This window comes from Artibeus jamaicensis, unplaced genomic scaffold (assembly GCF_021234435.1).
Source record: "Artibeus jamaicensis isolate MK-2021 breed Jamaican fruit bat unplaced genomic scaffold, CSHL_Jam_final scaffold_833, whole genome shotgun sequence".
Classification (NCBI taxonomy): domain Eukaryota; kingdom Metazoa; phylum Chordata; class Mammalia; order Chiroptera; family Phyllostomidae; genus Artibeus; species Artibeus jamaicensis.
The window spans coordinates 24,844,286-24,858,153 of NW_026522056.1; the positions used below are offsets into that span (position 1 = coordinate 24,844,286).

The 13,868-nt window shown below is 37.0% G+C and overlaps 1 long non-coding RNA gene across 1 annotated transcript in view; it reads right to left on the reverse strand.

Moving 5' to 3' along the window:
• The window catches only part of LOC128626628 (uncharacterized), a 433,748-nt gene extending 421,334 nt beyond the window's left edge, over positions 1 to 12,414 (reverse strand). Inside the window, exon 1 of the long non-coding RNA XR_008390615.1 lies at positions 12,363 to 12,414. This is a non-coding gene — a long non-coding RNA (uncharacterized LOC128626628). The remainder of the gene's footprint in view (positions 1 to 12,362) is intronic.
• Positions 12,415 to 13,868: the final 1,454 nt, after the last annotated feature.

Sequence of the window (13,868 nt, forward strand, 5' to 3'; positions counted from 1 at the left end):
TTACAAATTCAAACACTATAGCCTCAGTCAGTACTAGATGCATGTTAGTAGTATTCATTCTTTAAACACGTCAGTTTAAACAATTAAATGATTTCTACTAAAAATGTGTACAGGAAAATGCAATCTGAAAACCACTGCCAGAAACCCTCCCTCCTCCAGCAGACTGTCCTGTGTTGTAGGTAGCGTTGCAACAATCTGATTCAGTGATGCTCCGCTGCCTCCAGGGATCAGTTCTGACTTTGAGAGTTTCCTGTGGTTCAATTTCTCATTCCGAATTGCTTTTGGCATCACAATCTGACAAGGTATGTTTAAACATTTCTCAGCTTGATGCCTGTACCTGAATATAACATTTTAAAATCATGGGATGAACCTGGTACACTAGTTAAGTCTCTTTACAAGTGTCCCTGGATGCTCCGATTTTAGGCTGGTACTCTTCCTCTTCTCTCAACACTCCAAAGTTGGAGGTTTGATCTGTCTTCCAACCATGATATACCCCACCCTCAGCCTCCTCATTCCCCGATTAGTTCTTATTCCTCTGTACCAGATGAGTGAGCCTGAAGAGACTGTACCCTTTGGTAACACATTACTTATCTAAAACAGTTATACATAATAAGATGGGTAAAAATGTTTGCATTTGAATCAATGAGTAGATCAATTGCAATTCTACCTTTAAACCTACATATTTTGCACAGTCACAAGGAATATTACTTTTAGCCGAAATGTTTCAAGTGCTCTGCTTCTTTACCACAAATGAGCCTGTATTAGTTTACTATAATTGCCTTTATCACGAACTTAGTGGCTTGAAATGAAACATATGCATTCTCTTACAATTCTGAATGCCAGAAGTCTGCAATTTGTCTCACTGGGCTGCGATCAACGTGTTGGCAGGATGCTTCCCCTTCCAGTGGCCACAGGAGGGTCCATCTCTTGCCTGTGCCAGTTCCTGGCAGCCCCAGCATTCCTTGGTGCATGGGCACTTCATTCTGATCTCTGCCTCCAAGATCACAATGTTGTTTCCTCGGTGTGTGTTTGTAAAATCTCCTTCTACCTCCTTTTATAAGGACACACGCGATTGCCTTTAGAGTCCATTTGGATAACCAGGATAGTCTTTCCATCTCAGAATTCTTAACTTAATCTACCTACAAGGTTGGGTTTTTTTATGCCACATAATGTAAGACTCACATGCTAGGTATCAGGATGGGGTTATCTTTCAGAGAGCTACTATTCAAACTCCCATATTCCCCAATCTTTTACATAAATGCCAACAACTATTTCTAAGTGTTATAAGTTAAGTGAAAAGGAAAAGTAACTTAAGTCATCAGCAATTTTGCCAGTTTAATTTATTTCAAATTTTGGATTTCTAAGTCTATATGATTTATCTTACCTTTGCTTTGCTTAGCTATATATAATTCAAATTATAATTCATGGTGAATAAAAAGGGTATCCATAAAAAATACAAAACCTTCAAATATGTACTTGTTATTTTTATTTTTCTAGGTATGGCTTTTTTCTCATAAACACCAGAGTCTAATTTTAAAGTTTAATAAAAATGGACAAATACAATTACTCCCTTTCAACTCCAGTCCTGTATGAAAAATAATTTGCACAGTGCTCTCAATTTCATTATTACAGTTTGTGCCACAAGACTGAGATGTCAAACTTTTATTGTCTGATATATATTGGGAATTAGAATTGCATGTCCGGCCACCTTGACCTTTACCCATATTCTGCATTTGGATTGGCTAACCTTTCCCTTCTTCCTATTTATGGCTTTACTCAACTAAGAGGAACAGGTTCAGTGTCCAGCCAGTGAATACACAGGCCAGCCGAAGGTCAAACTGATGGCAGAGAAGGCTGAATTCCACATAGGGTATGTGACATCCAATGCCGGGACCTTATTTGCATGTAAAAATTTAAATAATAAGAATGTGAAATAGCAAACTGAATCCATTATCTAAAAATGAATAAAAGAAATGCGGCCAATTTTACCCATGGAAAACAATACCGCAATTTCCTAGACAGCTGGCCATGGCAGCATGGTGGAAAGGTTACCTGAGGTCACAGAGTCAGTTTTCATTCTCACTAAAGTGATGTACATGTGTATTTGTAACTTGTGCCCCGTGTAAGAAAAGCTATTTCAGATCTGTCACCTTTCTCGGATGGGCTCCGCAAAACTACAATTCATGACTAGAAAAGGTGTAACAATTTCACTCCAAATAAGCAGATCACCATCAAACTGTTTCTCACAGTTTCTTTTGAACTAAATATGTCACTTACAAGCCCATGTCCATCTAGAATAATCCAGGACTGTTGTTTTTTATTTCATTAATATTCTTAGCATATGTATCACTAGGAAAGAGTGCCAAAAATTGCCACCTATGTTTAGAATTAACTGTCTTTTTGAAATTGGACACTAATGAACTCTTTAGTTTAAAGCTAAGTCAAAAATTGCCCTGGATTTTGAAATACAGCAATTAAGGTTATTATCTTACAGATTTTCAACAAATGCAAAGAATCTTATACCCAACAACCTTTGTATTAATGCTGCTTCAAATGCATTTTTACAAGACGCATTGCACAAAAAGTAAGGAAATAATGATTCTTTGACATGCGTTCTGTACCCCGATTCGGTATTGTTGCCTAACATCTTCTCTCATGCAAGGGTAGCAAAGTGTGAATTAATTATGTACTTGTTTTTTAATGTCTTCCAGCAACATACATCTTAAAAGAAAGTTCCTGTCATCTTTAAAAATGTGTATATAGTAAAAATATTATAGCATAAACATATTTTCCCTGGTCAGGGGATACTAATAAGGTTTAAATTTTACCATTCTAGCATAACAGAGCTTGAGTGTATCTATGGCAACCCCTCATTTTTGCAGGCAAAAAAAAGTGAGTCTTAGAGACTAGTCACACAATGAGATCAACTTCTCCCATCAGTTCAAAAAGACAAGACATGTCGGTGAAGTAAAATTAAGTTGAAAAGAGAAAAATAACTTTTTCATTGAGTGTATCATTATAATGCTCCTTTCTGTTTATTTAGATTCTACTTAAAATAATTTTATATTTTTATTAAACCATGTTACATTTTATCAAAAATTTGGGTCAAAACACATAATATAGTCTCCTGTATATAGTATATGATATGTTATACATGTATTATGTCATATATTAATATAATTTTATATATCTAATACAGTATGATGTATAGATAGAAAGCACATTGCAGACCTCTAGAAAGATGGACATAGTTCGAGTTAGTTGAAGCCTGAAAAATTAAATGAGGGTTGTTGTTGTTCTTGTTTAATGTGTCACATTGTTTAAAAGCATTTATTTTAAAATCTAGCAGGACGTATCCACTAGAGGAATTGAGGGTGGACATCAAGAGAAAGAGGATAATCAGACCAGGAATTTCTCGAAAGTATGGAAGCATATATATATATATATGCCTCACATATATATGTATATACATATATGTGTATATATGCCTCACATATATATGTATATACATATATGTATATATATGTATACACACACACACACATATATATATATATATATGAAGCATATTAGAAACCTCTGGCCATGACATGAAGGCATCTAAAACAGTGAGGTGGATTTGTGTGCAAGTTTAACAAATTGGCAGTTGCTATTGAAATCCTGGGTAATGAAATCTAACTGGTAAAAGAGGGAATGTAATAGAGAATGTCCCCGATGAAATGAAAGAAGGAACAGCCAATGGGGACGATGTGCTAAAGCAATGAAACACAGTCACACGGGAATAGCTGGGAGCTGAAAGGGAAGCCTGGGAACCTGACTGTCCGCTGAGGAAGGTGGGTGACGGAGCAGTTACAGGTACAGACAGGATTCTCAGTTTGGGTGTATATTGTTCATGATAGAACAATGTCACACTTTGCTAGACACTTCTGATAAAGTTATAGCTTATATTATAAAAGAACACAAAACAAACCGAAGATGTGGAAATTTTAATGAAGGAGATACTCTTTGAATTGAGGAAGTAACAGGCTTTAGAAGCCTTGTATATACCTATACATGGGTGTAGCAAAAGTAGGTTTACAGTTGTTTGTAAGGAAAATAATACCACAATGAACATGTAGAAGAATCTGTGTTTCACATACTTACAACCTTAAACCTACTTTCACCCACCCTCTATATATGCAAACACATACCCATTAAATAACTCTCTCTCTCCCAGGACATAACAAGGACACACAGAGACAGCTAATGCAAGAATAAAGGAGTCACCAGTTGACCGGTGAGTTTAAGAAACTATCTTGTGACCTGTATTTCCAAATACTTACAGGGAAAAATGGTCTTTTATCAAATCAATATTATATCCCTTTAGATAAAAATAACCACACTTAAAACTGGCACTTATAAAGGATTTGAAACAAAGCATTCATCAAAAATCCAAAAGAACCCACGCACCCCAATGTTCATAGCAGCACAATTTACAATAGCCAAGAGTTGGAAACAACCTAGGTGCCCATCAATAAATAAATGGATCCAAAAACTATGGTACATTTACACAATGGAATTCTATGCAGCAGAAAGAAAGAAGGAGCTACTACCCTTTGTGACTACATGGATGGAACTGGAAAGCATTATGCTGAGTGAAATAAGCCAGGCAGTGAAAGACAAATACCACATGATCTCACCTTTAACAGGAACCTAAACAACAAAACAAACGAGCAGGCAAAATATAACCAAAGACATTGATATACAGAACAGGCAGACAGGGACAAGAGGGGAGAGGGGAGGGAATTTCAGGGGAAAAGGGGAAGGATTTAGAGGAGCAAGTATAAAGCACGCATGGACAAAAACTAACAGGGGTAAAAATGGGAAGGAGGTGGGGAGCACTGGGGGGATGGGCTGGGATGGGAGTAAAAGGCAGAAAACTGTACTTGAACAACAATTAAATAAAAATAAAAATTTAATTTAATATAAAGTTAGAAAATTTAAAACATAACCTAAATCTATCATATGACACATAAGTATAAGTAAGCAAATATATAAATAGACATAAAATAAAGTTAGGTAGTATAAATAATAACAGACAGGCATGAGGGTAGTACCCCAAATCACAGGCTCTGAAGCCATTTCTTTGACCAAGTTAAAAATTTGGTTCAACGCTTCAAGGAAGCCAAGAGAGGAGAAAATCATGGAACGAGGCTGGAGGCAGGGCGTCACCAAAACCAGAGCAGACTGGCAGGTCGGCAGTGAGCCTCTGTCCATAGCTAGCTCCTCTCTGGCAAAGTGTCGCTGGCAAGGACAGTAACATCTGCATCTATGATTTGTTGATGAGCTGATGTTCACTGACCTGTTCCTAGGTGTGTGATACATACAGCATTACTGTGATTTTTGGAATCCCTCCTAAGGTACATAATTATCAATAAGTACATAATTATCAATAAAAAATGCTGGGAGGTTGATTAGGTTTACTTAACTTCACCAACTGTAGAAATTAGCAGAGACAAGATTGAAAGCCACATGTGCCTAACTCCAGCCTCTGCCCCTACCAGTATCTGCACAATAAAGACTTCACTGGGTGTGAGTAAATGACTTCTGACAAACACCCTTGGAACAATCACTTCATACCCTGGCACATTCCAAACTGCTGGGACGGTGCAGGGCAGGAGCAAGACGCAGACATAAGTCCCAGCTTCCCGATGACCTACAATAGCCTAGTGACCTCTGTGTTGCATTTTGCTTGTTTTTAATCTAAAGGAATGGATCAATGTAGTTGTTTTGTGTTGTGGTAGTGGTTTCCTTCCTTCCTTTCTTTGTTTCTTTTTCTCTCTTTAAACAGATGATATTGATTAAGAGATAAAGTTTCCTAAAGAAGTATGTGGAATATGAATGATTTGTGCTGTCATTTAAAATCAGAGCCATGTGCCTGGAGATTTAGTTAGCTGACACCACTCATAAAAATTGAGAAAACTGTCAAGCATACAGTCAGAGGCAAAGTCAAACTTTTTCATGGTAGGATGGCGTGAAGGGCCCCAAGGCGGGCTCCTCCCTGTGTCCCGCAGCAGGTACCTCCCCTCCTTGGTTTCGTCCTCTCCATCAGCACAGCCCCGCTGTCCTCCCCTCTGCCCTACGTAGAATTTCCTGGCTCCAACGCAGTGAGCAAGCTCTAGGCCAGCTGTGTTCCTGGTTTCTCATTTTACCATCTTCTTACCTAACACGTTTCTATTCCAGTCCCAATCAGAGAAGTTCTCATTCTATTGGCCTCAGTCTAGCTCATAGTTCTGTCTGCTTTCATGGCCTGTGAGGGTGCAATTCCCTAGAAGACTTAATACTAGAAAATTCCCTAATTCAAATAGCAGAAGCAAGTTGCATTATGCTCCTTTAAAACAAAAACAAAATCAAAATAAAACCCTAACAAAGTTTTAAATGAGTCATTTATACGCAGCCAGTCTATTCAAGGTGGGGTGTGGGGGGAGGTGATAATGGTTTCATCTTAGAGTTAGCCTTTGAATTAATGAGTATAAAATTGAATTTGTACAATTCTCCCAGACACTGAATTTAGGTAATTTCTACTCCTAAAGTTATCATTTTGAAGAATGAATTCAGATTAATATGATATAAAGAGGATTGGCAAGTAGAAGCAACACAACTTTGCACATACATGTTATAGTATAGTTTATTTTTCCAGACAATTGCATGTCCCCAAAATCTATCTTTGCAACTATTCCTCTTCATATTTTGAAGATCTCTCAGTTTTTTCAGTAGCTAATAGTAGACATGTCTCCTTTTCACTTTGTTCCCTAGATAAAATCTCCTATTGCTCCAAACATTTTTTTCGTCCTTCTGTAATGACTTGGGCACCTTCCTTTCACTGAGTGAAGGTCATTTAATACATAAAGTGACAATGGAAATTAAAATCACATAAAATAAGTTATCTGCACGAGATAGCCAGATAATCCATTACACCTGCTAAGTGTACTGTTGGAAGTCATTAGGAATTTCAAAGACTTGCATTTCTTCTAGAAAATGTGTAGCTTGAGGAGATTTTTTTTTTCGTTAGAAAGTTTTTACTTGGTTTGAATTTAAGCAACTCTCCTGTTACTTGAGCTCTTTTTAAACATAAAAAGTTGATATCCTCGAGACTCCATTAGCTATGAAGTTTCCCAACTCACCTTTAAATGCAAAACCATGCAAGTTTAAAGTGTTATTAATGAAATATGTTGTGTTTTCCACTACATAAAATGTTTTCAAAATCTAGCACAGAAATAAGCATATTAGTTCTTTCAGAGAATATTTATAGTTTCATAAATCAAAATCCATATTCTTCAAAGGTGACTGCATACATTAGAAATCACCAATCTTTAGGCAATGAGGGTCAATATTTATGGACCATAGAGCCATTTAGAGAGTCAAGGAAGATAATCCCTTGTCCCAGAATTCTTCAGGACATTTTGTAATTCTACCCATATTGCATCTAAAGTCTGTAGGAGTCCACAAGTAGATCAAGGCTTGTAGTTTAAGGCTCCCAGTCTTTGAATTCATAATCAACAAAATTTACAGGGCCCTTGATAATCTAATCTCACAAATTTATTACATGACAATTGCCCTCCAGCCAAATGAGAGGACATGAGGAATAGACTTAAATAAGTCTTTCTTATTATTTTCATTTCATTTCAGGAGTGGTCACAAAGATGCATACAGATGCACCAAATAAATAAACTTCATTCAAAGTTAGGAGTATTTGGGTGTAACTGAGATCACTGGAGACTGAGGCCGTGCAGGAGAGGAAACATGATGGCTGATGGGCTTTGGGTTCCAGGCAGAAGGAGGCTGAGGACAGGCGGCTGGAGATCCAAAGCCCATGCCGAGTGGGAGAGAAATGGAACAGTAACAGAGTAGCTTACATCCAAGGACTTCACAGATTAATGTCACCCCAGTAAATTCCATTGAAATAAATAAATAAACTCAGTGAGCCACTAAAACACAATGAAGTGATGTGATGTAAGTGACTGGTTATCAGGTGTTGCAGGCAGACTAGACAAAACTTTATTTCCAGGCTCAACGTACTCCCTAACATATCATGAGAAAAATAAAAAAGCAACAAGATAAAAACTACCCCTTAGATGAATTTGTATGGGAAGAAGAATGGAACATAATCAAGGAGAGCAACTGTGACGCTATTTTTGACAAAGAGCCATTGATATCCATTGAAATATCAAAGTTGAATTAGTCAAAAACACTACTAAAATATTCCTCAAATAGGAGAAAGAAGGAAGTATGGACTTATTTGTTCTAAAAGATGATGTGAGATATTTAAATATATATTTATATAAATATGGGCATATACATAAATATATATGTACATCTATGCACATGTAAGTTCACAGTGTTAGATAAACAACAAAATGTAAATAGCATACAGCTAGTAAATACTATGGGAAATGTTCTGTGAAAACTGGGCCAAGTGTAGATTTATAAATCCACTCAGCTATTCACTGCTTTCTTTACTACATTATTTCCAACTGATTTCCCCCCAGATATCTCATCTGCAAATAATGGTAAAGAAAGATCAAATACGCCGTTTATAATGAACATGACACCAGGTGAGAATCATCCTTTTAACCTAGGGACCACATGGAATGAACCCAGGTTGTGTGCAATTAAAACTGAGAGCAACTTCACTTTTCCCTGTGAGATCAAAGCACTCATGTATTTCCCTTAGACATAAGATACCCTATCATTTGGCAATGCTGTTATTAAAGGCTGGTATTTCAGATTTCTCTATCTCATACATTTTAAGGGGTCAGGGAAAGTGAACTCTATTTTTACATACTGAGCACTGGAAATTGCACCCTAATAAGATTCCATTATTCCCAATGCCATCATCTTGTAGAACTGACATCAATGAGTTTTATTAATGAATTTAAAGATGGAAATGAAGATGCCGAAATACCATTAAGAAAATAAGCTATTTTGAGAAAATTGTCTTGTTCTACAGCGGCTGCTCTGATATGTTATCTTGGGCTTTTTGTCAGGTCTGTAAGAGCCAGGGTGGCTTTTAGTTCTGCCCCTCACTGATGGAAAGAAAACTTCCTGAATTACAAACGAGGATTTCAAATGTTCTCATTCTGTTAAAATTCAGTTGGTATTCATCATCCTCACTGATAATGGAATAAGAATGGAAGTAAGTCTCTCTACTTCTGAAAGTTTTAGAAAGGTACAAATGTTAAAATACACTTAGTTATGTGTTTACTTTAGTGGTTCCAAATTGCACTTCTTCATGAAAGCTGCCTTGAACTGCATTGCCCGAGCCAACTTTTGGCAACACAGGTACTGTCCAATAGGGTAGCTGCTCATCAGATTTGGCTGTTGAACATTGCAGATGAGGCGAAGGCAACTGAGAAATTAAATCGGTCATCTTTTTTAATTTTAATGAGTTTTGACCATCACACTAAGCTAGACACTGCTGTTTTGGACAGTGTATGAAAGACAGAACAAGTGGCGGCGAGAGACATTATTGCCGACTTGTTCTGCCTGGACTCGGAACTGGGCTCCACAATCAGTCCTGAGACTTCCTGTGGAATAAGAGGAAAGGTTCGGTGCCCTAAATTGAACCAACTTTCCTTTTGCTCTTGTAACTTTTTATTTTAGAAGTAGCCTGTCTTCTCCCTCAACCCACTTCCATTGACACAAGGCTTTTAATCAATAATCAACCTGTAGGTTCCCTTCTTCAAACAGGGAAGATCAATAAATAATTGGGTCCTCATTGTCTGGAGCAAGAGAGCTACAAGGCTTCGGCTCTACCCACAAAGCCACTTCCCTTCTAGGTCTACTATAATTTCTGCGTTGGAACTACAGTTTTCTAACTGGCCTTTCTATCCCCATCTCCGCTGCCCCTCCCTCTACCCTAATCCTCTTCACAATCGGTGCACTCCTGGTATTTCCCAAACACGGCTCCAATACTCCTCACTTCTGTCAAATCCACTAGGACTCCCTTGTGTTTTCTGGGAGGAAATGAGATGAACTGCAACTCCTCTGCACAGTTGCAGAAGTTATGTTATGCTCTTGTTCTCTCATTTCATGCCCCAGTCACAATTTGATTCTCTGCTCCTGGAGCCTGTAATGGTGTCCCATTCCCTTGATCTTGCTAAGTGCTGCATGCACAGCCTTTCCTACAAAGCCTGGAGTGCCTCTTACCGCCTCTTCTTCCTGACCCTCGTCCTGGCCCCACTTTGGAACAGACACACACACACACACACACACACACACACCACCTCCACTATCAGCACCAACGTCATTTCAGTTACACACACCCATTTCCCTAGAAAATGTTGATTTCGGTCTCCAGGATGACAAGTATTCACCTCTCTACCTCCCAAGCCTTGTATCATGAGTTCCCTCACTGCCCCCTGCCACAGTGAATTGAAATTGTAGGGAAGAGATTATATTTTCTCCAGGGTCCTGTGAGCAACCAGAAGACAGGAACTTAACCTTTCTTCCCCATATCCCCAGTGTCTGAGACTGCACACATGGCCATCTGAGACAGTTGTGAAATATGTGGCTGAACATGACCAGATTGAGACTGGAGATCTAGAGGCACATGAAAAATTAGAATAACCTGAAGATAAACAAAAATCTGAATGTATTTTCAAAGCTTCCCATTTGGGAAAATATCAAAGAAAACATGATTTTGTCGATAAGTGCTCATGCATACATGTATATGCATATGTAAATATATACATTTGCATAAATGCATGCTTATGTATACACACATATTTCTATTTCATTGTTCCTAATAAGTAGATAAGCATGACATGCAGATTAAAGATGCCTTTTAGGATCATCCAGAATGAACAGAGTTTGAACTGAGCAGGTTACAACATCACTGAGGAAGTAAGTGCCGCTGCTACGGAAGGGCTCCCCTTGGTTAGAAGGAAATGAACACCCTTGCATTTCTCATGTATGCAGGCATTCTACCCACGCTTCCTCCTCTCCCTCACCACAGGAAGAGAGAGAACTTCTTGCAGTTATTTCACCAATCATTTCATACTATGTTACGAGTGTAACACGAAGCTTGTTCCAGCCCACACTTTCTGAATATCAGTACCTTGTCTTCACTGAAGCCCTTATCCACAACTGCATCCATAAATAAAGTTAAAACCCCCAGATAGAAATAATTTCTTTTATGATACAGCACACCTATGAGTGAGCCTTGCAGGCATTTTAAAAGTATAATCATGATGTGGTCTATAAAATAACAATATTTACTTTATTGTGCTAAAAAAATACACTGTAACTCCCTGATGAGGCCATGCCCCATTGAAAATCCCTGCTGAGGAGCACTGCCAAACAGCTCCGCTGTCGGGCCAGTAAGCCACCCAGGGGATGGTGTCAGTGAGGAACAGAAGCCAGGACAGGGTCCAGGCCACCCGACACACTAGAAGTCCGAGTACCTGGGATGCCAGGATCTGAGCGACTTAGAAAATCAAGAACTCAGAACTCAAATAGCATTTTTTGTCTCTACTGAAATATCAGGGAGACAGAAACCTCAGGCAGGGAATTATGTCTTCTTTTAACCAAGGGAGTTTCATTGGAAAACTGTGTCTTAAACTGCTTCAGCTCCTGGATGAGCACAGAGCCCATGGCATGCTGATAGTTCTCTATTCAGTTTAGAAGAGAGAGTCCCAAGTAATTACATGAATGTAAGAGTAGGCACGAGATAACTCAGAGTAGCAAGCAAAATAAAAGTTACTTATGTTCATATTTGAAGCTCATGGATTTAAAACATTATGGAAGCACATTTCAGAAGAAGTGTGTAGGTGCCACATCCCACCTTATAATTTAACTGCCGACTGAAAAAAAATGTCCTTCTCATGTTTTGCGGGATTTATACAAGTGTTGGTGACTCATGTGTGCATGGAAATTATTTAAAATAGAATATTTACAAACGGCGGATTTGAGTTGCTCTCAAAGAAGTTATTCATGCAAAATGATGTCCCACAATCGAAAGTTTGAAAAGCAATCATCAAACAATTGCCCACAGAAAACAGACTCTGCCAACAGCGAATAAAAGAGATCACCAATGTTATAAATGCGTAAGTGAAATTTACGTAGCAAGACCAATATAAATACACTGGACGAAACAGAAGGGTTTGCCCATGGGTCTATTTTTCTTCATTATTAAAATGACCTAGCGTGAATCCATTACATTTTGTGGGAAATATCATTAGAATGAATAAATTTAATCAAAATCATAAAGTAGTAAGCTACATTTAAATATAATATTAACTTTCCCACACATTTAAGTATAATAAAGTTGCAAATATTCAGATGCAGTTTTTAAAAATTATTGCACATGCATAAGCACTTACTGTTATTCCCCTGCGGCAAAACTCTAAATCCACCACAAAATCTTGAAGTTACGGCCTGTTAAAAAGTCACAAAAACAGGAATATGTTAATTTAAAATGCATTAAAGTCTAAATTGCAATAGCTCATAAGATTCTTTTATGTTCATGAGAAATATTATAATTATCATCTCCTGCTTTTTGTTTATTTTCGTGAATTAAAAACTACAAAAGGCAAATGAAAATTATTTCTCCGTGTACGCCCTATATTAAAAATACTCCTAAAAAATGAAAAGTAAATTTCAATTACAGAAAAACAAAAACATCCTAGTTGGATTAAAAAAATGTACTCCTTCCCATGCATCCCAGTAATGTTTATTGGTAATCTGATCACTGGTTTATAGTAACTGAATAAATAATAGTTTGCGTTACATGATAATTAGAAACATGTTTTAATGTTTATCTGGAATTCTCTTTGATTGAACAAATATTTCTTAACCCATCAAACAAATTTGAAAATGACATTAGGAGAGAGATCTAATCAAACTATACAGACACCACTTCTGAACAGTTCACAACTGCATGATGGTACTACCAAGTCAAGTTTTCACTTAATATTTGATCAATTTACTGGAGAAACAAATAAAATAAATTATTTATCATACACTTGATTTTGAGTAACATCTGCATATTTGACCTGAAATGGAGAACTTAAATAATTATCTAAATCACTCAGGCCAAAAAACCAATTTACAAGAATTATTCAGCTCATTGGGTCAGGTACAATTGGAGAAATCTTTTCTTTGAACTATTTCCTAAATTCTAAATTTACTTTTCATGGTTGGGTGTTGCCAAATACAAACACACACACACACACACACACACACACACACTGACATGGTTTGAATTAGCATCACAAATAAAAACATCTGAAAATATGTTTATTAGAATTTTAACCTTAAAAGAGACAACATTCTCATTTTTCTGAAAATATTTAAAATTATAATTGAACTGAAAGTTGATTTGGACATAAGTATCATTTCATTGTAATTATGCATTTTATCTGCTTATCCATTTTAACTTATTTTCCTTTCCCAGGCATGTTAATAGCACAGGGAACTTTCAAAGCTTATTTCAAGTAATAGACTCAAGGAGAGTTTTAAAAGCTATACCGTGCCAAAATATCTCCTGCTTTATACAAAATTGGAAACACGCTATTTATTTAACAGGCACTTTGTATTTTTTTTGGTCAAGTAATCAGAATCTGCTGACAGAGTGTAACCTAAAATGTCTCTTTATATATTTCTTCGTTATGCTAAGATTTTTTAAAAATAAAAGTTGGTTTTAGAGAAAAATAATACTTTTTAAAAGAAGAGCAAATATATTAAATTCTTTACAATAAAGCTAAAAAATAGTCTTCTGTTATATAGGCCAAATAGAGGATAAGGATTTTAGAATAAGGATTTTAAGATAAGGATTTTAGGATTTTAGAAAAATTGTCTTACTCAATGGAAAAACTCTACTACCACTA